Here is a 24684-nt window from a genome sequence, read left to right as displayed (position 1 = left end):
GGGGAGGCCCCAGCTGGAGCACTGGGACCAGTTCTGGGCTCCCCAGTTCCAGAAGGACAGGGAACTGCTGGAGAGGGGACAGCAGAGAGCTACAGAGATGATGAGGGGCCTGGAGCATCTCTCTGATGAGGAAAGGCTGAGGGACTTGGGTCTTGTTAGTCTGGAGAAGACTGATCAATGCCTATAAATAATGAAAGGATTGGCCGAGGATGGGGCCAGTCTTTTTTCAGTGGTGCCCAGGGACAGGACAAGAGGAAATGGGCACAAACTTGAACATAAGGAGTTCCGTCTGAACATGAGGAGGAACCTCTTTGCTGTGAGGGTGGCAGAGCCCTGGCAGAGGCTGCCCAGGGAGGTGGTGGAGTCTCCTTCTCTGGAGACATTCAAACCCAGCTGGCCACGTTCCTGTGGGACCTGCTCTGGGTGGACCTGCTTTGGCAGGGGGTTGGACTGGATGGTCTCCAGAGGTCCCTTCCAATCCCAGATCATTCTGTGATTACAGAGTCATGGGCCAAGCTACTATGAACCATGTCAGAGGAACGTTAAAGGTCCATCGCTCACCCACAAGGCCCACCTCTTCATTATGGCAGTTGCAGTAACAAATTCTAGTTTTGCTTCTTTGCTGTTTGATAGCTTAAAACTTTAACTGTTTCTAAAACAGTCCATGCAGCTAGGCAAAAGGGGAGAACAAAAATACTTAAAAATGGCAAAACTACTAAAAAGACGGGTTTAATGTTTCCACACAATAGTAAATATGGGAAAAAATCCTAGGCAGAAATTTAACATGCTTCAAAGTTCCAAGCAACAGAAATATTTTAAGTGTACTGAACATATTGAACGTTTTGAGCAGTGATCCTTCCTTTCTCACTGCACACATTATACTCTCCTTTTTTTCTTACATTGTGATTGCATTTCCCTACATCACCACAAACATTTATTTAAGAAAAGTCATGCTTTTTAAAATAGGAGCATTCAGTTTGAAAGTGCTTTCTGATTTTACTACTAAATGTGTTTTCAAAACAGATTTCCCTGAAACTTGTCTATCAAAGGGATATTGTGAGCAATATGTTCCTGTTATGTGTACAAAAGCCCAGTACTTAAATCCAAGCAAAATCAGATTTTTACAGGCCATGCAATTCTATGATCTTTTTCAAAAAATAGGAAGACAGTCAAAATCCAGTTTTTCAATAAAATTGGTGCTTGTTTGGACTGTAATCACTAACGATGTCAGGCTTTATGTGAAGTGAAACCTTTTAGAAGCTTATCCTTCCCTGACTGTGATCTGCAGGACTTTCTTTCCTCCTCCTAAGCTGCTTCACGGTGCAGGTCAGGACATGGGTCAGGCTGCTATGGACCATGTCACAGGAACGTTAAAGGTCTGGTGGTCACCTACAAGGCACACTTCTGCTGTTACGGTGTGTGTCTCCCCCGGTTCAGGCTGTATTTTCAGAGTTGGGCTCAACTTCTCCCTCTTATGAGGGGGGGAGCAGTGAAATGTCCCGTTCCCCAAGCCTGAGCCTTGGCTGCAGGGCTCTGGCCGTGCCTGCTTTGCCTGGTCACACAATCACAGAATCTTCATGGTTGGAAGGGACCTTTGAGTTCATGGAGTCCAACCATACACACAAAAAACCCCCCCAAAAACCACCACAAAACCAAACACCCAACCCAACAATCTGGGGCACTAGAGCATGCCCTGAAGTGCCACGTCTACACGTTTCTGAAATCCCTCCAGGGATGGTGACTCCACCACCTCCCTGGGCAGGCTGTTCCAGTGCCTGACCACCCTCTCAGCAAAGTCATTCTTCCTCAGATCTCATCTAACCCTCCCCTGCCCCAACTTCAGACCATTTCTTCTGGTCCCACCCTTGGTGCGGCTGCACACCTTCCTCAGGCCACGGACCAAGTGCTCCCAGGGAAGACCATCGCAGGAGGAGACCACTGAGCCTGTCACCTCCTGCCCAGCTGATCAGTCAGAATCAAGGCAGGCTGGGGCCAGTCCACAGCAAAATACATAAGCTTGGCACCTTTTCTTCTGATCACAGCAGGTGGAGGATCTTTGCTGAGCTGTTAAATGAGAAGAGGTCTTGTGTATTGCAGACACTGGAACAGGCTGCCCAGGGAGGGGGTTGAGTCCCCATCCCTGGATGTGTTCAAGAGCCATTTAGATGTGGTGTTGGGGGATATGGTATAGGGGAGAACTTTGTAGAGTGGGGTTGATGGTTGGACTGGAGGATCCCAAGGGGCTTTTCCAACCTGAATGATTCTATGATTCTGTAGAGGAACAGAAGGAGATGATGAGTTTCTTCCCCAGAGGTTGTATTTTATTAGGTATTGTACAGACATAAGTAAGAGAGAGCTGCTGCGTTAGGGACCGGCGTTAGCAACCTACAGGTGGCTTCCAGTGGGTATTGTGTGTTTTGTAGATATTACCTTATCCATTTTCTCTCTGCTTTGGCTGCCTTGTTTTCATTACAGCAGTGCATGCAGGAGGCCTGCAGTGTGCCAGTCACTGTAAGTACAAAAACTCATGGGCTGAGTCCTTTTCGTATTAAATTAAATAAAAAAAAAAAACCAAAACCACCACCAACAACAAAAAAAGAGGCTGATGTAGTAAGGTACCTTGCTTGCCTGGTGCCCCACAGTGCCCTGATGCACTTGTTTAACTGCCCTGCTGGTTCAGAAGCCGAATCTGCTGTGGCTCCGGGGAAGTCCCTGTGCAAGGGCAAATGGGCTGCTCCAAACGTATGGAGAAGAGGTTGGGGTACGGAGGTTGGGAGAGGAACACTGGTTCGACTCCATTAGATGTTCAGAAAATGGGAAAAAGAAGCAGGGAGACCCAAGTACCATTAGTTGACAGGCTGCAATGTGTTCCTGTTATTAACTGCCACCATGGGATGGTGCTGTTGGTTCTGGTGGTGGTGCCTCACTGAAGGAGGAGTGACTCCGTGTGTTCATGTTCCAACTTCTTCTGCCCACAGGAACATTATGAGTGTCCTTCAGAGAGGCCAGCATAAAACCTTTGTTGTGGAACTGGTTTCTTTTGGTTAAACACAAAAAACACAAGTATGCTCTACCTGCAGCTCTAAGGAGATTCCTTGATGTTCCTCCCAGGCAATGATTGGACACTCTCCAGGAGAAACCCTCTTTGCTCAGCGGTTCCGCTGTTGTGCGTCTTCTTGCTGGCTGGAGGCAGTGCAGGCACTCTGCACGTGTGGGGTTTGCCACAGTGCCCATTTCAAGTCTCTGCACAACCTTTTCTTATTATAAAGTAAACCTGCTTTGTAAAGTGTTCTTTTTTTATTTTCTTTTTTAAACTAAATGAGCACCTCTAATAGTAGTTTATGGTAGCGGTGATAAGACCACTAACATTCTATCCCTGGCTTATAGCTGTCAGGGCAAGTCAAGACCTTGTAGGATCTGTTCTTGAGCAGGAACCACCCTCTTTTCTAACTAAATCATAGAATCACAGAATCACATGGGGTTGGAAGGGACCTCTGGAGGTCATCTACTCCAACCCCCTGCCAAAGCAGGGCCACCCAGAGCAGGTCCCACAGGAACGTGTCCAGGTGGGTTTGAATGTCTCCAGAGAAGGAGACTCCACCACCTCCCTGGGCAGCCTCTGCCAGGGCTCTGCCACCCTCACAGCAAAGAGGATCCTCCTCATGTTCAGATGGAACTCCTTATGTTCAAGTTTGTGCCCATTTCCTCTTGTCCTGTCCCTGGGCACCACTGAAAAAAGCCTGGCCCCATCCTCCTGACACCCGCCCTTGAAGGATTTATAGGTGTTGATCAGATCTAAATCATGGCACGATTGTTCTAGCAGTCTCTGGACTATGAGTTAGCATTTTTCTAGTCTTGTCATTATTTAAACTACTCCCCTTGCCTTGTCAGCCTTTTGTAGTGGAAGACTAGTTCTTAATTTCTCTGGCAGTTTCTTTGTAAAATGGCTCAATGCTGTAGCAGGAAAATGGCTTTTTTGTGTCAGTGGTAACTGAAAGCTAATATTTCAGGCGTGAAGGAGTAGAAGGGAGAGACTCCTTGGCAGCAGGCTGAACACCCTCATGACAAAAACACCTTCTCCTCTCAGGGAGACATCAGCCTCTGCAATTTCCAGGCAGTGTGGAAGGAAACACGTTACAGGATCCAGAAGAACCCTAAGCTGGTCAAAGATGGAGCTCCTTAATACCAGCCTCTGGAGACTCTCTGGAGACGTTCAAAACCCGCCTGGACACGTTCCTGTGGGACCTGCTCTGGGTGGACCTGCTTTGGCAGGGGGTTGGACTAGGTGATCTCCAGAGGTCCCTTCCAACCCCATGTGATTCTGTGATTCTGTGAAACAGCACACATCTGAAGAGCAGAACAAAGAAGCTTTCTGGCCCTTTTTTTTTGGTGCTGGGTGTAACCGAGCTGACACTGCTCCCTAGAATATGCAATATCCATAACCTGGGACAACTGGACACTAGAGCAACAGAAATTTATGGATGAATTTAGCCCTAAAAAAAACATTGCAAGAATTTAAAGGCACCTCTTGGGTAGTTCCCAGCTGTCCTCAGTGGAATCAATGAGGAGCCTGACTCTGGAGGTTCCTAGCTGGGAGCTGCATGGAGTTCGTTTGCACTGAATAGCAGTAAACTCTTTAATGTGTGGACAAGGACTGAGCACTGGGTAAGTAAATGGCAAACTACACGTAATGGATGCAGTTATGCAAGCTGTTACCTCCATAGTAAGAGTTTCTATAGGTTTTTGTTTGGTTTTTTTTTAAGCAGGTGTGTACTAGCAATCTGCTGTTTGATCATGTTTGCGACCAAAACACTTAGCACAAAAAGTGCACGTAGCTACCAGCTGTCAACAACTCCCCTGTTCTTACCCAGGTCCCACAAAACAGCTTTGCCTGCTTCTGTGTCCCAATCATTTCCTAATTGCCATCCCTCTGCCTTACAGTGACACCTGCTGCCGTGGGGAGACTTGACAGAAAGATAGGTCTTAGCTCAAAGGTGGGATTTTCTGCACCCCAGATGGTTGCTAGCAGCTTTTCTAGAATATATTCAAGTATATATATAAATTATATATATTTCTATATTCCCTATCTTCTTCCTGAACTTCAACACAGGCAAGTGTCGGGTGCTGCACCTGGGGAGGAATAACCTCCTGCACCAGGACAGGTTGGGGGTGACCTGCTGGAGAGCAGCTCTGAGGAGAAAGACCTGGGAGTCCTGGTGGCCAACAGGATGTCCATGAGCCAGCAATGGGCCCTTGTGGCCAAGAAGGCCACTGGCATCCTGGGGGGCATGAGGAAGAGTGTGAGCAGGAGGTGGAGGGAGGTCATCCTGCCCCTCTGCTCTGCCCTGGGGAGGCCCCATCTGGAGCACTGGGACCAGTTCTGGGCTCCCCAGTTCCAGAAGGACAGGGAACTGCTGGAGAGGATGCAGCAGAGGACTACAAAGATGCTGAGGGGCCTGGAGCATCTCCATGCTGAGGAGAGGCTGAGGGATTTTTTAGTCTGGAGAAGAGAAGGCTGAGGGGGGATCTGATCAATGCCTATAAATCCTTCAAGTGTGGGTGTCAGGAGGATGGTCCCAGTCTTTTTTCAGTGGTGCCCAGGGACAGGACAAGAGGGAACGGGCACAAACTTGAACATAAGAAATTCCACCTAAACCTGAGGAGGAACTTCTTCACTTTGAGGGTGGCAGAGCCCTGGCAGAGGCTGCCCAGGGAGGTGGTGGAGTCTCCTTCTCTGGAGACATTCCAAACCCGCCTGGACACGTTCCTGTGCAACGTGCTCAGGGTGGAAAGGTTGCCCAGGAAGGTGGTTGAGGCCCCATCCCTGGAGATATTCAAGGTGAGGCTCGACGAGGCCCTGGGCAACCTGGTCTAGTTGGGGGTGTCCCTGCTGACTGTGGGGAGGTTGGACTAGACGACCTTTGGAGGTCCCTTCCGGCCTAGAAAATTCTATGATTCTATGATTCTATGACCTGCTTTGGCAGGGGGTTGGTCTAGATGATCTCCAGAGGTCCCTTCCAACCCCATATCATTCTGTGATTCTGTGGTGTCATTGCTAAAGAAAACAAATGCCCCTCACGCCAGCATTTGAGACCCACGTGGTGTAAACGAGCCAGTCCCCAACTTGATACCCGCCGTACATTTTGCAGGACCTATATGTTAATTTAATCTCTTTTCTTGAAGCTCCTTTACTCTGCAGGTGCGTTGTGGTGTAAGCTTCAGCGTGAGGAAGTCTATAGGTCAGCTTCAGGGCTGAGACAAAATGCACTGGGAATTACCCATCATTCAGCCGCGGTAACGTAGGATGTATGTTTGTCAACGCAGGCTTTGGGTTGAATTGAAATAATTATGTGTCTAAATCCTGGACTTTGCCAAAGTACCAGTGACTGCTGACCACGGGGTTGGTCTGTTAGTGGGGGGGCTTTATGCCAGACCTGTCTGAGAAGCCCCTCATTCACATTTGGAATTGTGTGTAGCTCGTACCAGAGGCAGGTTTTCTCGGATAAGGTGACTCCCCCTCTCTTCTGCTCTCCCCCTTTTAAATCCCCGTGAGAGCTCATTCCTTTCATGCCCCGACAAGAAATGGCTGGGTTGGGGCCAGCTGGGGGAGGTTCAGGGTGACTCCCCAGGTGAAAGGACGGAGAGCGGTGATCCCACCGCTCCAACTGAAAAACAAAAGCGAGGATGAGACCCAGTGCTCCGGAAAATAATGTCAGAAAAGCACAGATGTGTTCGAACATGACCCCATGGCCCGTTTCTCCCTCTGGGGCTCGCTCCCTTGGGGCTCAGGGAGTCAAAGGCTGGAGCAAGAGAGATCCTGGAAGGGGGACGCTAGAGTTTTCTTCAGGAAGGCGTAGATCTGTCAGCTGCAATCGTTTGTTCTTTCTTCAGGCGGATTTCCCAAGAGTTTGGTCAAGGATTGAAGGAGAGTAATTGGACTGGACACGCTAGCTTTAATATTTGGGCTCACAGGTATGCCACAAATCAAATGAGTTTGTGCAAAAAGAAATAAAAAATTAGCAGAATTGCTGCCGGCTAGGAGTGGAAGGTACACCTGGTGAGAAACTTCAGTGATATCCTCTTAGATGACAGATTTTGTTAGTTTAGAGTTCAGTGAAATATATTTTCCACTGTCAAAGTAGAGAACTTATTTCAATAATAGAAAAATAACATTGTTTTTTCCAGCATGAAAGTAATCCCAGCAGGGGTACACATACTGTACCATGCTAATACAATTCTATTTTAATACAAAGTAGAAACTTAATATCATTCCTGAGATGTTACTATTGCATTATCAAAAATGAATTTCAGCGAGAGCAAAATGACTGATGTTCCAAACAATATTATTAAAGTTTGCAGCAGGTCTCTTACAGACTGCAACAATAATTTAAAGGTTAGCTTTAATTATTTGTTGGGGTTTTTTGTTTTTTTTTTCTCTACAGCTGCTTTTAATTATCTCCTTTTTAACAGGCATTTCTTTCTTAGCGTTCTTATTTTTAGCAGAGCACTGGTTTGGTGGTTCTCTTTTTTTTTTTTTATTCTTTTCCAAATGCATCCTTTTATCATTGAATGGGTGGTATCATCCCTCTTTAGAAGCGGATGGATGGGGAATGCCCCGGTGCAACACGCTGTCTCAGGAAGTAAATATTTCTTTAAAAACTGCTTGTTATTTGTGTGTGAGGAAATGTGCCACCTGTGCCTGGGAAAAATAAAAAAGGTGTAATTCAATGTCCTTTCTGTCCCCATTCTTTACTCTGGACACCAGATGGGTACCTCCTTGAGGGCAGGTGGATGTCTCTTCCCCCTGCAAAGGCTTTCTCCTTGGTTTGTGGTGGCGGAGGGGTGTAGGGTCAGCGGTGACTTCTCACTGTGACCCTTGTCTGCTGCTGGAAGGAGGTGGTGTACTTTTCACCAGGCAGAAGGTAGCGTGCAATTCCCCCCTCTCCAGTGCCTTCAGAGCCCTTCAGATGGAGAGGGGGATACAGCGCTGTGACTGCAGCTCCCTGGGCACAGACCGCCCTCCCCAAGGCATGGTTGCCTCCATCCTGTGCCTGCCCGCACCGTGATGAACAACTTTGAGAAGCTGCTGGTAGAGAAGCAGCTCAGCTGGGTGCTCTCATCCTTGGTGGAGGAACAGGGCAAGTGTCGGGGGCTGCACCTGGGGAGGAATAACCTCCTGCACCAGGACAGGTTGGGGGTGACCTGCTGGAGAGCAGCTCTGAGGAGAAAGACCTGGGAGTCCTGGTGGACAACAGGATGTCCATGAGCCAGCAATGGGCCCTTGTGGCCAAGAAGGCCAATGGCATCCTGGGGGGCATGAGGAAGAGGGTGAGCAGCAGGTGGAGGGAGGGAGGTCATCCTGCCCCTCTGCTCTGCCCTGGGGAGGCCCCAGCTGGAGCACTGGGACCAGTTCTGGGCTCCCCAGTTCCAGAAGGACAGGGAACTGCTGGAGAGGGGACAGCAGAGGGCTACAGAGATGATGAGGGGCCTGGAACATCTCTCTGATGAGGAGAGGCTGAGGGATTTTTTAGTCTGGAGAAGAGAAGGCTGAGGGGGGATCTGATCAACACCTATAAATACTGAAAGGGTGGGTGTCAGGAGGATGGGGCTGGTCTTTTTTCAGTGGTGCCCAGGGACAGGACAAGAGGGAACGGGCACAAACTTGAACATAAGAAATTCCACCTAAATCTGAGGAGGAACTTCTTCACTTTGAGGGTGGCAGAGACCTGGCAGAGGCTGCGCAGGGAGGTGGTGGAGTCTCCTTCTCTGGAGACATTCAAACCCACCTGGACATGTTCCTGTGGGACCTGCTCTGGGTGGCTCTGCTCTGGCAGGGGGTTGGACTGGATGATCTCCAGAGGTCCCTTCCAACCCATAGCATTCTGTGATTGCATATTGAGAGAAATAGCATGACCGCTCCCCTTTTATTTTTGCTTTTTTTTATGAGAACCTGTCCTCTTTCCTTTGTTTGTGGAATAGGTTTGTACAAACCCCCAGGAAGTCCATGCTCTTCTGGCTACACTTTCTACTTTGCTCTCACAATTGCTAAATTTTAAGGAAAATAAAATAATTGTGTGGTTCCTAAAGCAGACCTTGAAGCAGGAGTCAACTGGGCTGGGGAGTAGTAATGAAGAAGATGAGATGAATGGTTTTGGTGCAGGTTGGAGGAAGAGTAAGGCTGACAGAGGGTACCTGTGGTGCCCTGAGTTGATGAGATGGTGTGTATATCTGGAAGCTGGAATAGATGAAATGGCAAAGAGGGAGCTGTTAGAGATGAAGACAGACAGAGAGTAGATCAAGTGAGGAGAGGAACAAAGATGGTTTGAATACGTGAGGAGAAGAGCTTTGCTCAACACAGGTGGCTTCACTAAAGTCAGAGACCTTCTCAGGGGGTGAGGATCCAGCTGCGTGCAGGAACCTCTCAAAATATGGCTTAAAGCCAATACCATTTTATGCACCTCTGGATAATCCTTTTAAAACTGTAGAAGTTGGGAGTGGGGTTGCCTACATGAAGCATTAATCACATAAAGGAAAGTTTAACCTACTTCTGTTGTTCACAGGTATTGATTTTGGTTTGCTAAAAGAGCAACAACATCAAGTGTTTGTGAGATGGGAAAGCTAGCTGTTAAACCAAATTTCTGAAACTCTCTTTCTCTGCCGGGGGACTATCGATAGGTTGAACTGTGACTTGATAATACTCAGTCCTACCTCTGCACAAGATAAATGAAAGCATCAGGCTCTCTAGTTCTCTCATCTTTTTAACCTTAGTTTAGTTTATAAAGATGGTCGTTTGATTGTCTTTTCGTCTTTCACAGAGAAATCCTTGAACCTTCAAGCAAAAAAAAAATAATCCAAATTGCTAAATCCATTAAAAGCTCAGCGGCTGTTTCAAGCAGGTGGCAAGGCCTTCTGCAGGTTAAGCACAGCGACAGCAGATCTGTTTCTTCAATTACCTGAGATATACTTGTTGCTGTTGTGATACGCAAGTACCGTATAGCGTCCTGCAAATCAGGAATTCACAGATGTCTTTCCAGGCCTACCTGAAGGTTAGGGTCATGTGTGAAGTCAGGACATTGCTATTCCTGTTCCTTGCTAGGGAGAATGGTTCCCCAGTGTTGGGTGTTTCGTGGTGCAGAAAGACAGCTATCTGCCCCGGGGGCTGAGTCCTGTGTTGTCAAATCCAGAGGAATCATAGAGTTGTCGGGGTTGGAAGGGACCTTTCAGATCATCTAGTCCAACCATCAACCTCACTCTGATAAAACCCATCACTAACCCATGTCTCTAAGCACTATGGCAACCCGGCTTTTAAATCCCTCCAGGGATGGGGCCTCAACCCCTTCCCTGGGCAGCCCAGTCCAAGCCTTAAGAGCCCTTTCCCTGGAAACATTTGTCCCAATCTCCAACCTGAACCTCCCCTGGCGCAACTTGAGGCCGTTTCCTCCTGTCCCATGGCCTGTTCCTTGGGAGAAGAGACCGACCCCCCCTGGCTACACCCTCCTTTCAGGGAGTTGGAGAGAGCCAGAAGGTCTCCCCTCAGCCTCCTTTTCTCCAGGCTCAACACCCCCAGCTCCCTCAGCCTCTCCTCACAAGACTTGTGCTCCAGACCCCTCACCAGCTCCGTTGCCCTTCTCTGGACCCGCTCCAGCCCCTCAATGGCTTTTTTGTGGTGTGGGGCCCAAAACTGGACACAGCCCTCGAGGTGCGGTTTTGCATATACTTCTCCTATTTTAGGGATGACTTAGATGTGGGTCATCTCAGGACTTTGGTGAACTAATGGCATTGTATGTCTCAGCTGCACTGTCGTTGGGAAAGCTGTGTCAGAAGTGCGTGTCCCCAGGAGAACCAGAATGTAAAATTTTCAGTGGAAATTCTCGGCAAAAGGCAGATGGTGGTGGATTATTATTTTTTCTTTCTTATCTGAGCGGGAGGAATAGAGGACACCCTGAACACTGAAACGGCTCGGTGTTTTTCCCACGGGCACGTTGGGGATGATACACGGGTTGTGTATTATAAATTCAGCCTCTGATTCTTTTTGCTCCAAGGAGAGTTGTCATACACAAGCTTATTGCCCTTGAGAAAACACACACCTTTTTCTTCAGTAAACTCTACATTGCCTCCTACAGATATTTTTATTTGGAGTTTTATCTTAAGGTTCTCTTATAGCCTCGTTAAAGGGAAGTTTTGAAATCAATGTACTTGTTTCTTCATCACTTTTCTGAACTGGGAAAATACTGCTATGGCATCTTCATTCAGAACCAGACTCCTTGCACAGCGATGTTGATACTTTTTTTTCAGGGAGAACAATATTGGGTTTGGGTTTGCTCTGCGTAAGAGAAGTCAGATGAGAAATCAGAATTCAGAATTAGAGCTTTCAGCGTGGTTTGTAGTCAGTTCTGCTTCTCCAAATGAACTTTGTGTCCTGTGATAATTTAATGTACCGTTTTATCAAGATAGCTAAAAACTTTCAAAAAATGATCGCCACTGGTGATTATTTCTTTTGAAAATGTTAACTCACACCTTTTCTAGAATTTTAAATATGTAAATATTGCATTTTGTCTTTCATTATGGGTTTTTGAAGTCTCTTTGTTTCCAAATATGAATAGCAAAAGAAACATGTTTGACAAAAGTGTACCATAGATCTGATCTGTTGGGTCTGTGTGCTAACTTGTACTAGCTGACCTTAGAATCATAGAACCATAGAATGGTTTGAGTTGGAGAGGACCTTAAAGATCATGGAGTTCCAACCCCCTGCCCTGGGCAGGGCCACCTCCCACCAGACCAGGTTGCTCCAAGTCCCATCCAGCCTGGCCTTGAACCCCTCCAGGGATGGGGCAGGCACAGCTTCTCTGGGCAACCTGGGCCAGGCTCTCCCCACCCTCACAGCAAAGAATTTCTTTCTGGTATCTAATCTAAATCTCCTTTCTTTCCATTTCAAACCATTACCCCTCATCTTATTGCTCCACTCCCTGACAAAGAGTCCCTCCCCATCTCTCCTGGAGCCGCAAATCCTCTCTTTCCATGAAAGCAGCCTGGTTTAAACCGGTACAAACGCCAGTGTGTATGTACGTAGCTATTCCAAGTATGAAATAAAGCAGGTAGGATCAAGTCTATTTCAAAACCGATGTTATATTTCCAATTTCTTGGGGGAATTTCCTCAGCAGGTTACCACTGCCTGAATCTGAGAGTTAAGAGAATGGAAAAGTCAGATAAAAAGGGGTGAAACTGTCATAAATGATGATATTATCTCCTCTCTGTGTTTTAGACAAGTAATTCCAAGATACTGGCATATTTTCAGTGTTTTAAAGTATTCACTTAATTTGGGCTAGTTTCAGAAAATGGGATCGTTTCTCAAATGAAATTGGTTTATGGTGCCTCTAAAGAATGCCCCATAAAAACTTTTTTTTTAAAACCGTTTCTCCTGATGCCATTTTTAATAGTTTACTATTATTATTATTGTTTGCTTGAAAATCTATTGAACGGTTTATCTGTTAAGAGTAGGGGAAATGATCTATACACAAGATTATGTTGCATGAACATAGGGTAGCATATTATCAAGACATTAGAAAATACATTATAAAGAGCAGTTCCACATGCATTAGGAAATCTTATTTACCATCTTCATTTTTCCTTCTCTGGTTCCTTGCTTGTCTCTCTTTTTGATATTTATTTATTTCCAAACAATTTTTGAACTATTCTTTTGACTACTCTAAATAATTTTTCAAGAAAGTGTTGGTGCAAGTTTGATTGGTTCAGAAATTTATGCATTGTAATATTCTAGTAATCTTTTAGCAAAATTGGAGTTTCTGACTTTTATGAGTTCTGAAATTTCCTTGACACACAAAAGTTTTTTGTTAGACTGTGATATAAAATGCTTGTGTGAAAATCTATTCTGGGCTGCTAAAGAAAGATGTGTGTTGTAGTAGCATGAGATTTAATATATTTTGTGCTATTTAAAATAAATGTGTGATTAATTTTTTGATGAGTTGCAGACTACTGCAAATCCAATTTAGGCAAACAAAATTTGGAATATGAATGTGTTAGCTGAAAATATTTAATCATAGACATGCATATGAACGTATCCTGCTCATTGCTTTACACTTGCAGGTTGGCTTGAATTATTAATGCATATTGTTCAGTGGGAACAGAAGAGAGAATAGCTCTGACTCGGGTTGTGATGAGGAACATGGTCTTGCTGATGGCCAGTAGAAGTAGGAGATTGTTTCTCTTTCTTTGCTCTCTGACACAGCTGCTCACCCTTCCCCTCACGCCGCCCCCACGTCCCGCTCGCCGTGGGGTGGGGAGCAGTGACTGCGCGCAGGTTGCTCCTGCTGGCATTCAATCAGCAACACCAGGTCACAAAAAGAGGATTTTTTTTTTCTCTTTACAGTTAGATCCCTTGTGCAAATGTGTATGTTTTAATGCTAATAAAGGTGGTGTGGTTTTCTTTTTTTTTTTTCTCAGCTTTTTCCATGCGGGAATAGTCAGCTTGCTGCTAAGGTTTGCCTGATGACAACACAGACTGGCAATTAAAATTGCAGGCGGTCGGGGTATTCCATCATGTTTGTGGCTGTTTATCTTCCTTGTGTCAGAAATCAATGTTGCAGCGATGGAAAATATGAAATGAAGAAATAAAAAGTTGCAATCAAAGCTTGCAGTCAGTGCACGTTACACTGAATTATTAAACAATATAATTTAAAGGCTTCAGAAATAAAATTTATGTTGAAGCCTCTCCATTTCACTTGATAATCGGGTAATGGATGCAGAAAAAAGCAGCTGTACAGCCTTTAGGTTACTTTACCTTCAATTATATTTTGACGTATGTGTTTGTTTTAGGTATAGGACAGCGATAGGTTGGAGTAAAGTTTTGTTGGTGAAGCGCGTTATACTTAGGAAGCAATGAAAAGTTGGCATTTGAAAGATTTGAGATTCAACAAGGGCAAGTGCTGGGTCCTGCACTGGGTCACACCAGCCCCATGGATGGTACAGGCTGGGGGCAGAGTGGCTGGAGCTGCCTGGCAGAAAAGGACCTGGGGGTGTTGGTCGCCTGTGGGCTGAACAGGAGCCAGCAGTGTGCCCAGGTGGCCACCAGCATCCTGGCCTGTGTTGGGACCAGTGTGGGGAGTAGGACTCGGGAGGGGACCGTCCCCCTGTACTGGGCACTGGTGAGGCCCCACCTCGAGGGCTTGGTCCAGTTTTGGGCCCCTCACCACAAAAAAGCCATTGAGGGGCTGGAGCGGGTCCAGAGAAGGGCAACGGAGCTGGTGAGGGGTCTGGAGAAGAAGTCTTGTGAGGAGAGGCTGAGGGAGCTGGGGGTGTTGAGCCTGGAGAAAAGGAGGCTGCGGGGAGACCTTCTGGCTCTCTCCAACTCCCTGAAAGGAGGGTGTAGCCAGGGGGGGTCGGTCTCTTCTCCCAAGGAACAGGCCATGGGACAAGAGGAAATGGCCCCAAGTTGCACCAGGGGAGGTTCAGATTGGAGATTAGGGAAAATGTTGACACTGAAATGTGTTCTTAAGCCTTGGACTGGGCTGCCCAGGGAAGGGGTTGAGGCCCCATCCCTGGAGGGATTTAAAAGCCGGGTTGCCATAGTGCTTAGAGACATGGGTTAGTGATGGGTTTTATCAGAGTGAGGTTGATGGTTGGACTGGATGATCTGAAAGGTCCCTTCCAACTCAGACAATTCCATGAAAGACAGGCTGATGGGATGTGTTATGAATGATACCCAGCATGCTCTCCATAGGGGTTTGCCTTTTGAGACTCAGCAGATCCTTCCTTAGCGATTGGTGGTCAGACAGGTGAGGTTTGGATGGGAGATTTCAGTTACCGGTGGCACATCTGGGTGAATCTGTGGGGAATTCCTGGTGTCAGGGACCAGACTTCAATAAAATGCAAATGTGTGATTGTAGAGAGCTTGGATTCCTTCTTATTCTGGAAAAGACAGGATTTAAGGCACAAGTAGGCTCTTCAGCAACTTGTCTGATTTGTGAGGATCTTTAGTTTGACAGATTATTCTTTGAAGATGTTCAAAACAAATAGTTTATGAGAAAAAAAGGCCAGATTAACATTTAGTGCATTTTTTCCTTTTTTTTTTTTTTTTTATTTTGGAGATGTGTGTGTGTGTGCCTTAATCCATTTTTTTTTACTGTTAACTGGTAATAATAGTTTGCTCAGGGCCAAAAGAAAAGCTGATTAAATGTTACATTATTGCTTTAGCTGTCATTTATCAAACAGAGAGGGGAAAAAAAAAAAAAAAGGAGGAAATGAAAAGAAGAAACTTCTTCCAGGTTCTTCCTCCTGGTGGCATCAAGCCACATAGCCTTGTCATGAAAAAGGTCACTGAGATTTTAGCCAAAATGATGGCAGCAAGAGCTTTGCTTTATGTTTGGGCTCCTTCCCCTTGGTTTTTGCTGTGACGATGAGCACCAGAGCTCCCAGCTGTGACAGGAGGGGAGAAGAATGACAGAGAAGAGAAGGGAAAATCGTACCCGAAGCGAGGGCTGTAGGAATATTAAATCTAACGCCTGACAAAGAGATTACTCCCAAACCCAGCAGCCTTGAGTATGAATCACTGTAATGAACTCGGGGTGGAAGCGCACCTGAAGGCAGCCCGCAGCCTCGCTGCAGTGACAACAGGGCTGCTCTCCTGCCTCTGACAGCCTCACTCCCGTGTTCACTGACACTCACGTTTTTGTGCTTGCAGATGTGTTTTTTCGTACTTAAGAGTTTTGTTTTTAAAAGGGTCGGTCTATTCCTTTTTCTTTTATTATTCCTTTTTTTTTTTCCTTTTATTCCTTTTCTTCCCCCCCCCCCAAGGTGAGCTTTGATATTTTACATTTTTTTTAGGATTTATTCCCTTTTCTTTTCCTCCAGAGTGACCATTGAGATTTTAATTTTTTTAGGACTTTTTTGGTTTTTTAGAGTAAGATTTTGTTTTGATGATTGTGTAACAGCTTTTGGCTGAACCTCAAGGGAGGTTCCTGTCTGTGGGAGAGGTTGTTTCATTTTTTCCTTGGTTGCATTTCTGTGGGAACTTTTTTAGGAAGTTGTGTGATCCGTGTGGCGCTTGCTCGATATTGAGTCAAAGCACTGAGAAAAGAATAGCGTTCCCTAATTCATCAGCATGTCGGTTCCTCCCTTGTATTCTCATATTTAATTGTGCAATGAATCCTGCATCTCCTTCGGTCAGGTCTCTATGACATCTAGAGCTCAAAGTGGAGTGATTAAAGAAGCACAGCGATTTTGCAGGAAACATATAATTAGCTTACTAGATGTACAGTGGTTTTTCATCTGAGATCCATAATCCAGTCCATATAGAAGTGGGCTGACAGCTCCAGGGTTGGTGATCCTTCTACTTGAGGACTACTGGGCTTCTATGTTCTTTGTGTGGTACAGGTGGGGTAGAAGTTGGGTACCTGATGGGTCTTTCTTGGGTACACAGGCAATGTAAGAATAGCAGGCATTGTTTTCTTTGCAGCATTGGTAAAAATAAAATTTGCTCCTGGGCTGGGAGTACGCATGCAAAATTGCAAATCACCATGGGCAGAAAAAGGAGTAAAAAAAGACAAATTTGGGGCAAAATTCCTAATAAAGGTCTCAATCCAAGAGGAGAATAAAAGAAGGGAAGGGAAGGGAAGGGAAGGGAAGGGAAGGGAAGGGGAGACAGGAGTGGGGATCTGATCAACGCCTATAAATGCTTCAAGGGTGGGTGTCAGGAGGATGGGGCTGGTCTTTTCTCAGTGGTGCCCAGGGACAGGACAAGAGGAAATGGGCACAAACTTGAACACAAGAAGTTCCATCTCAACATGAGGAGGAACCTCTTTGCTGTGAGGGTGGCAGAGCCCTGGCAGAGGCTGCCCAGGGAGGTGGTGGAGTCTCCTTCTCTGGAGACATTCAAACCCACCTGGACACGTTCCTGTGTGACCTGCTCTGGGTGGCCCTGCTCTGGCAGGGGGTTGGACTAGATCATCTCCAGAGGGCCCTTCCAACCCCATGTGATTCTGGGATTCTGTGACTCTTTCTAACTCTTCCCAGACCATGGGAATGGCTCTTTGGCAGTTGTGATCCTAGAAAGTGCCAAGTGCTCCTGCTGAAGGCTGACTGCTCTTTGCTGCTACTGATTCCAGCAGGGTGAATGCACAACTCCACCAGCAGCTTAGAAAGCACTTGGATGTCTCTAGAACAGAACATCCTGGGAGCAGGTGACATTCTCCATCATGCTCCTTTAAAGCCCTGTGCACTGATGCAACTTAAAATACTGATGCAGTGCAATTTATGATAAGAGCTAAGCCTTTTCAGTTTCAGAGAAATTAAGGGTAGACTTATTTTAAATAGTTAAGGAGCCTCCTTAGCAAGACCAGTGTCCAAAAGCAAAGCAGAAGACTGTTATGGACGGACAGGTGATTTGCTCAACAGCCCTGCAGGTGGACCAGGAGAGAGATGTCTGGGGTGCACTGAGCTGGGTATATCACAGCAGTTGTGTTGTCCCAGGTGGAATCACATGGATGGGAGGGAATAGTTGGGAATGCAGATATATCCCCTCGCGAGCAAATCTGCATCCGCACAAAGCCAGGGCTTTGCTAAACCTGTTTTTGCAGTTTCTGCAGGACAAAGGAAGAAAAAGAGAAAGCCCATAAATACAGGCTATGCATTTTGTTACTGGTAACTGGTATTTTTTATTAATGCTGAGACAAAAAACACGTTAGCCAAATGTATTGAGCAAACCAAGCGATTCTCTGCATATCTACCATATATTATCACTTACACATTACCACCAGGTCATTAATTAAGCAGAGTTCTCTTATGTGTAGATTATGCTGGCAGGTTAATTATGGTTACCAGGTTACTGAATCAATAAATGAATGAGGGAAACATCTTGCATACCTAGGAGAAGTTGTGTAAAATTAGAAAAGCAACAGAGGGGATATACTAAGGCAGTTTGAGGGGAGATGTCATAAATTTGAATATAGGCAAAACCGTGGCTTAATTTCAAGATCTGTTTGAAAAAAAGAAAAAATATTTTAAATGCTAATTGCAAGGAATAGTAAAATAGGATTAATAATGGGAATAATAGTTATGGTTTTTTCCCCAGGTTTTGGTACTGTGTATAAATATATTCCCTTTTTATGCACTCATCTTAGTCTCCAAGAGTTGCATCTGTTCTGTAGCATCTTTTCCCTGCCTGAATTTCAGGGCTATTGAAGGTGTCATAAAATACTTGATTCTCTTCTTCAAAAGGCTTCAGGACTAATTAGTTCAGAGCCAAGACCTTCCTTTTTTGTTTTTGAGATGCTGTTCATGTCCTGTCTTACAGTGACAAGAAGTTATTTACATTTACCAACAGTGTAAATGTGAACATAATATAAATTGTTTCCATAAGTAAACTTTGTAAAAACATATTCACTAATATCTGGCCCTAAAATTGACCTCTCGACCTCAGCTTCCCTCAAATAATGGGAAATACTTCACTGATTCCTAGCAGAAGAGACACCATTCAGTATGAAGGGTATTACTCAGAAAATTTGTTTCTCCATTCAGGTTGCCTATGGGAAACTCTTTCAGAAATACCATGGGCTGATAATGCTCTCGACGTAACTCTTCCTCAGCATAGAATCACAGAATCATAGAATTGTCTGAGTTGGAAGGGACCTTTCAGATCATCCAGTCCAACCATCAACCTCACTCTGATAAAACCCATCACTAACCCATGTCTCTAAGCACTATGGCAACCCGGCTTTTAAATCCCTCCAGGGATGGGGCCTCAACCCCTTCCCTGGGCAGCCCAGTCCAAGGCTTCAGAACCCTTTCCGTGTCAACATGTGTCCCACTCTCCAACCTGAACCTCCCCTGGTGCAACTTGAGGCCATTTCCTCTTGTCCCATCGCCTGGGACTTGGGAGAAGAGACCGACCCCCCCTGGCTACACCCTCCTTTCAGGGAGTTGGAGAGAGCCAGAAGGTCTCCCCTCAGCCTCCTTTTCTCCAGGCTCAACACCCCCAGCTCCCTCAGCCTCTCCTCACAAGACTTGTGCTCCAGACCCCTCACCAGCTCCGTTGCCCTTCTCTGGACCCGCTCCAGCCCCTCAATGGCTTTTTTGTGGTGAGGGGCCCAAAACTGGACCCAGCCCTTGAGGTGGGGCCTCCCCAGTACCCAGTGCAGGGGGACCATCACCTCCCGAGTCCTACTCCCCATGCTGTTCCTGACACAGGCCAGGATGCTGGTGGCCACCTTGGCCACCTGGGCACACTGCTGGCTCCTGTTCAGCCCACAGGCGACCAACACCCCCAGGTCCTTTTCTGCCAGGCAGCTCCAGCCACTCTGCCCCCAGCCTGTACCATCCATGGGGTTGTGTGACCCAAGCTGTTGTTGTTGTTCAGCTCCCCATCGGTGATGGGGTATTTACTATCACCAGAATTTCCAATACTTCTGGACTGCTGTTACTGCTACTCCCACTGCCGTAACCTGGGTGGCAGTTATTGGCAGTGGCACTGAGTTCCCCCTTCTGTGCTTTTCCACTAAGCAGCACAATGAAACAGTTGATTTTTTGGTTCTGCCTCCATTCCATAGTTCACTGAATGATGCTGGAGTTATATCAGAAAGGAATTTGACAGGTAGAAAAGGTGGTAATTTGACAGATGGAGCTACTTCTGAGGAGTGGAGCTTAACATGGAGCACTCAGGTTGGAGAGGCTGCCATTTCACTGAATTTCTAGAGTTGGAAGGGACCATAGAGATCATCTAGTCCAACTCCCCTGCTGAAGCAGGATTGCCTAGAGCTTGTCAGAGCATGTTACTCAGGAGCATCCAGGCGGGTCTTGAAAATCTCCAAAGAAGGGGACTCCACACCCTCCCTGGGCAGCCTGTTCCGGGGCTCCGTCACCCTCACTGTGAAGAAGTTTTTTTTTGTGATAATGCCAAGAGAGCAGACTGGCACACTGAACTAGCACCGTGGTGCCCTTCTACCCTTGTGCTCTTAGTGTTGTCTCTTCCGCTAACAAAACCATGAAGTGGTACCTTGGGTGGTGGCTAAGAGCACGGGTCTCCTCTGCTTCCAGTTGTGCTGCTTGTGAAAGCTGCTGTTCCCAGTTGGATAACACGGAGTCATCGCTGGAGGTTTTTTGTCCTCCTGACCCATCAGAGCTCAGTGAGCTACTTGGACGATCATTCCTTTGTCTGGCTCAGTTGACAGAGGCAGGATTAGCAAAAAGCCTTTAGATAATGTTTTTACTGACTTGGTTCTTTCTGAGTTACATCAGCTGGAGAGCACTTCCATGTGCACCACATCTGGGAAATTTGAGGGGTCTCTAATAACGGGATAGTAACCTTTGGGTCAGAAGAGAATCAAAGAACAGAATCATAGAATGGTTTGAGTTGGAGAGGACCTTAAAGATCATCGAATTCCAACCCCCCTGCCCTGGGCAGGGACACCTCCCACCAGACCAGGTTGCTCCAAGCCCCATCCAGCCTGGCCTTGAACCCCTCCAGGGATGGGGCACCCACAGCTTCTCTGGGCAACCTGGGCCAGCGTCTCACCACAGAGAAGGTGTGTGCCACACCTGTGTTCTGGTTGACCATTTGAGATATTCTTTCCTCTACAAGCCACAACATCCCTATTGGTCACCCTGGAAGATACGTTGTCTTTGCCCCATGTGTGACCGTTCACATTTCATAGAGTCATAGAGTTGTCCAGGCCGGAAGGGACCTCCAAAGGTCGTCTAGTCCAACCTCCCCACAGTCAGCAGGGACACCCCCAACTAGACCAGGTTGCCCAGGGCCTCATCGAGGCTCACGTTGAATATCTCCAGGGAAGAGGCCTCAACCACCTCCCTGGGCAACCTGTTCCAGTGCTCCACTACCCTCACAGTGAAGAACCCTCTTCTAATCTCCAATCTAAATCTGTTCCACTCCAGCTTGAAGCCATTGCCCCTCGTCCTATCACTGCAGGCCTTTGTAAACAGTTTCTCCCCAGCCTTCCTGTAGGCTCCCTTCAGGTACTGGAAGGCCACTATTAGGTCTCCCCGGAGTTATTCAGGCTGAACAACCCCAGCTCCCTCAGCCTGTCCTCGTAGCAGAGGTGCTCCATCCCCCTGATCATCCTCATGGCCCTCCTCTGGACCCTCTCCATCGGGGCCATGTCCGGTCTATACTGAGGTCTCCAGACCTGCACACACTACTCCAGGTGAGGCCTCACCAGAGCAGAGCAAAGTGGCAGAATCCCCTCTCTGGACCTGCTGGCAACGCATCTTTTGATGCAGCCCAGGATGGGATTGGCCTTCTGGGCTGCAAGTGCCCACTGCCTGCTCATGTCCAGCTTCTCCTCCACCAGCACCCCCAAGTCCCTTTCCTCAGGGCTGCTTTCCAATACCTCACCCCCTAGTTTGTATTGGTGGCGAGGATTGTTCCGGCCCAGGGGCAGAACCTTGCATTTGCTCTTGTTGAACCTCATGAGGTTCACCTGGGCCCCCCTCTCCAGCCTGTCCAGGTCCTTTTGGATGACATCCCATCCCTCTGGTGTATCGACAACACCACACAGCTTGGTGTGGTCTGTGATCTCTCTCACTTTTCACCTTTCCATTTCATTTTTTTAAATCTGTTTAAATTGGAAACTTCTTGGAAGATGATTTCTCTGTTTTCACGGTGCCAAGCAAAACAAAGCCCCAGTCCTGTTCAGTGCTTCAGTTTCTGCTGAAATAATTAATGAGGTTTTGTGTGAGCTGTTGCAAAGTGCCTAGAGACTGCTGGATTTGCCTACACGGTTGCCGTGCTGCACCTTGGCCAAATTGTTGTTTGTAAAGCAATTTTGTCTCTAATATGAAAGGCACTGTATAAAATCAGTTTCTATTATCTTTTCATAAAGAATTTTCCATCTCAATTGTAAGCTTAGGATTGCTGACTATCTCCTTAAACACTTCCAGATAATAATGATACATGTTCTTCCAGGTAATATATATCATTACTTTTTATCAAGCAAAGCTTGGTTCATAGCTGTAGAAATAATATGATTTACTGGCCTCCAGCCAATCAGTTAATTACCTGCTAGTTACTTAAAGCACCTGGGGCTTTGGTTCATTCCGGTGTAAGTTATTAACTTGCCAGTAAAGGATCAGTACCTCATAAATAGTTTCTCTAAATAACTTTACGATACTGCCGAAGTTTCATTTTTTAAAAAGTTGTTATTTATTCTTGTTTATAAGAATATTCTCTAAGAATATATATTCTTATTTATATACTATTCTTATTTATAAGAATAAATATGTGGGGGGCAGCTTTAAATTGCATTTATATAAGGCAACTGCATGGATTTGAGATATCAGATAGTAATCCTGTATTGAAGAATGGTTCGTTCTGTAATACTTACTCAGTTTGTTTGGGGTTTTCTGTGATGTGCTTTTAAAATAAGCTCACCTGGAGGAGTTGGCCAGCCTTAACTCGTGGTATATCCTTTGAGACAATTGACAACTGTTAATACTGGGGCTACCTTAAAGTAATTGAGACAGATAATAGACTCTTTCATCCCTCTTTTTTCTGTGTCTCATCCCTTCTTCTGCCCCCCAGCACTCATATGCCAGATACTTGTTTAAAATGTATGGGAATAGATGTAAAAAGCAGTGTCTCGGATGGAAGAAGCCGGGGCTTTCTTTGGCCTGGGAAACGTCCTATAGGCAGGTTCTGTACCCGAATTTAGAAAATAATTTTTCTGCAGCATTCTTAGGGTTTTGCTTATAAAGAGCATCTCAACTGACGAATTGATTTTGTAGCTCAAGAGGAAAGAAAAGATTCTGTAATTGCTTAGGTTCTAGGCCTTGCTTAGATGCCTTCTATCTGCTAAATAAACTGATGGCCCAGGGAGCTAATTTAAGGACAGGGATTACACACTGGTCTTGCAACAGGCCATTGCTAAGTCCTGTCTGAGCTGAACTCCCTGAGAGACCTTAACAAATATGGGCAGGTGAAAGGAATTACATTAATCTGGGTGCAGCTGTAACCTCAAGTGAGAGGAGAAGTTAAAAAGCTTCTCCAGTCAAATCCAGGGGAAAGGATGTTTTTTGTGATGTTTATATTCCTCAGGACAGGTGAGGAACCTGAGAAGAGCTATTGTAAGTGGCTGGCCAGCTACCATCATTTAGAAATCACCTTGACTAATAAGATTTGTCAGGATCAAATCTACCTGACCTTGGCTTGTTCACATGGGTTTGGATGGTGGCTGGAAGGACCGGGTGAAGTTAGAGTAAAGAGACGGAGAAGGCTGAGAGGGGTTGGGTATTACCGTGGTGGGTACAGTAATGCTATGGACAAGGGAGAAGAGGGGTCACCGGAGCAGTGAGAAGAGATCATAGAATCATTCAGGTTGGAAAAGACCCTTGGGATCATCCAGTCCAACCATCAACCCCACTCTACAAAGTTCTCCCCTACAACATATCCCCCAACACCACATCTAAATGACTCTTGAACACATCCAGGGATGGGGACTCAACCCCCTCCCTGGGCAGCCTGTTCCAGTGTCTGATACCAAGGAGTGCAAGGCTACTTCTACTGCCCTGCACCTTCTTACAGCCTGCAGGGAAAAATAAAAAGAAGCTGCTGCATCCACAGCTCTGATGAACTGGTAGCTTTTGTGCTGCCCTGCTTTCTTCTCTTTTTTTTTTTTTTCCCAAAAAAGCCTCAGCCAAGGTCTCACTGTATTGTGATGGGAATACCCAGACAGAACATTCCCTGTGGTGGGAGTTCAGCAGCCAAAGGCGTTGAAAAGGAAGAAAGGCTTCCAGAAGGACTTGAAGAGGAGAGTAGATACAGAGATGAACTTTGTTGTCCCGGTTTGTAGAGGCTGGCTGAGTTGATGGCTAAGCTAGGAGGAGAGGCGGGTTGCCCACCTAATGAGTGCCAGGAGGAAAAATATGGGTTTGTATCACCGCTGAGAGGGCGTTCTGACTGCAAAATACACCCCAAAGCAAAGCAGCTTTAGCTGAAAATTGGATTCTCAGCAGCTGGAAGTGCCTGATCTGATTGTTTATACTTTTTTTTTTCCCCCCCCCAAGACTTGGGCAGGCTGTTCCTTTTCGTTGTCTCTCCTCTTTCTTCCCTTTCCCCTCCTCCCCTTGGTCCCCTGCCTTTCAGCCCCTTTTCCCAGCTCTGCCAGTCAGGCTCCCTTTGCCCACAGACCTGGGAGGAACGTTCTGCTCTAGGGCAGAAACGGCAGCTTCTTTTATCTCGTTATATCTGACTCGTGCATCTCCCAGCAGAACTGATAAAGACTGCTAAGACAAGATGGTCATTTTCAGCCTTTAATAGAGCTTATCGTATTTTAAAAATCTCATGGAAGAGCTATGTGTTAGTTAAATGATGATTAATTGGGGTGGTTATGAATAAAATATACCCATTTATATCTGATTCTGTTATAATAGCATTAGACTTTTTTCTCTGACTAAAGTCTGTATAAACAAAGGGATCAAAAGAGAGCAGGGTGTCTGTGCTTGTTTAAATCAATTGGAATTAGTGACACGTGCCCTCTGCGGTCCCCAAGTTTTGTGGAAGCAGTGATAATTATTGTGGGTTTCTTCCTTTTTTACCAGGATAGTTCTAGATCTAAAGCCAAGACCCAACCCACCTGCTATATATCAGATGATTCAGTCTGTGGAAGAGTGTAGGAACTGTAGGAGAGCTATCACTATCATAGGATGGGGAAAAAAAGAGAA

At 46.2% G+C, this 24684-nt stretch overlaps 1 protein-coding gene across 2 annotated transcripts in view; it reads left to right on the top strand.

The window, feature by feature from the left end:
- TPK1 (thiamin pyrophosphokinase 1) overlaps positions 1–24684 on the top strand; it is a 332423-nt gene that overhangs the window by 108246 nt on the left and 199493 nt on the right. The window lies entirely within an intron of this gene.

Source organism: Calidris pugnax, unplaced genomic scaffold (genome assembly GCF_001431845.1).
Source record: "Calidris pugnax isolate Ruff unplaced genomic scaffold, ASM143184v1 scaffold71, whole genome shotgun sequence".
Classification (NCBI taxonomy): domain Eukaryota; kingdom Metazoa; phylum Chordata; class Aves; order Charadriiformes; family Scolopacidae; genus Calidris; species Calidris pugnax.
Note: the sequence above shows the minus strand (reverse complement) of the source record. Positions and strands in the feature narration are given on the sequence as shown.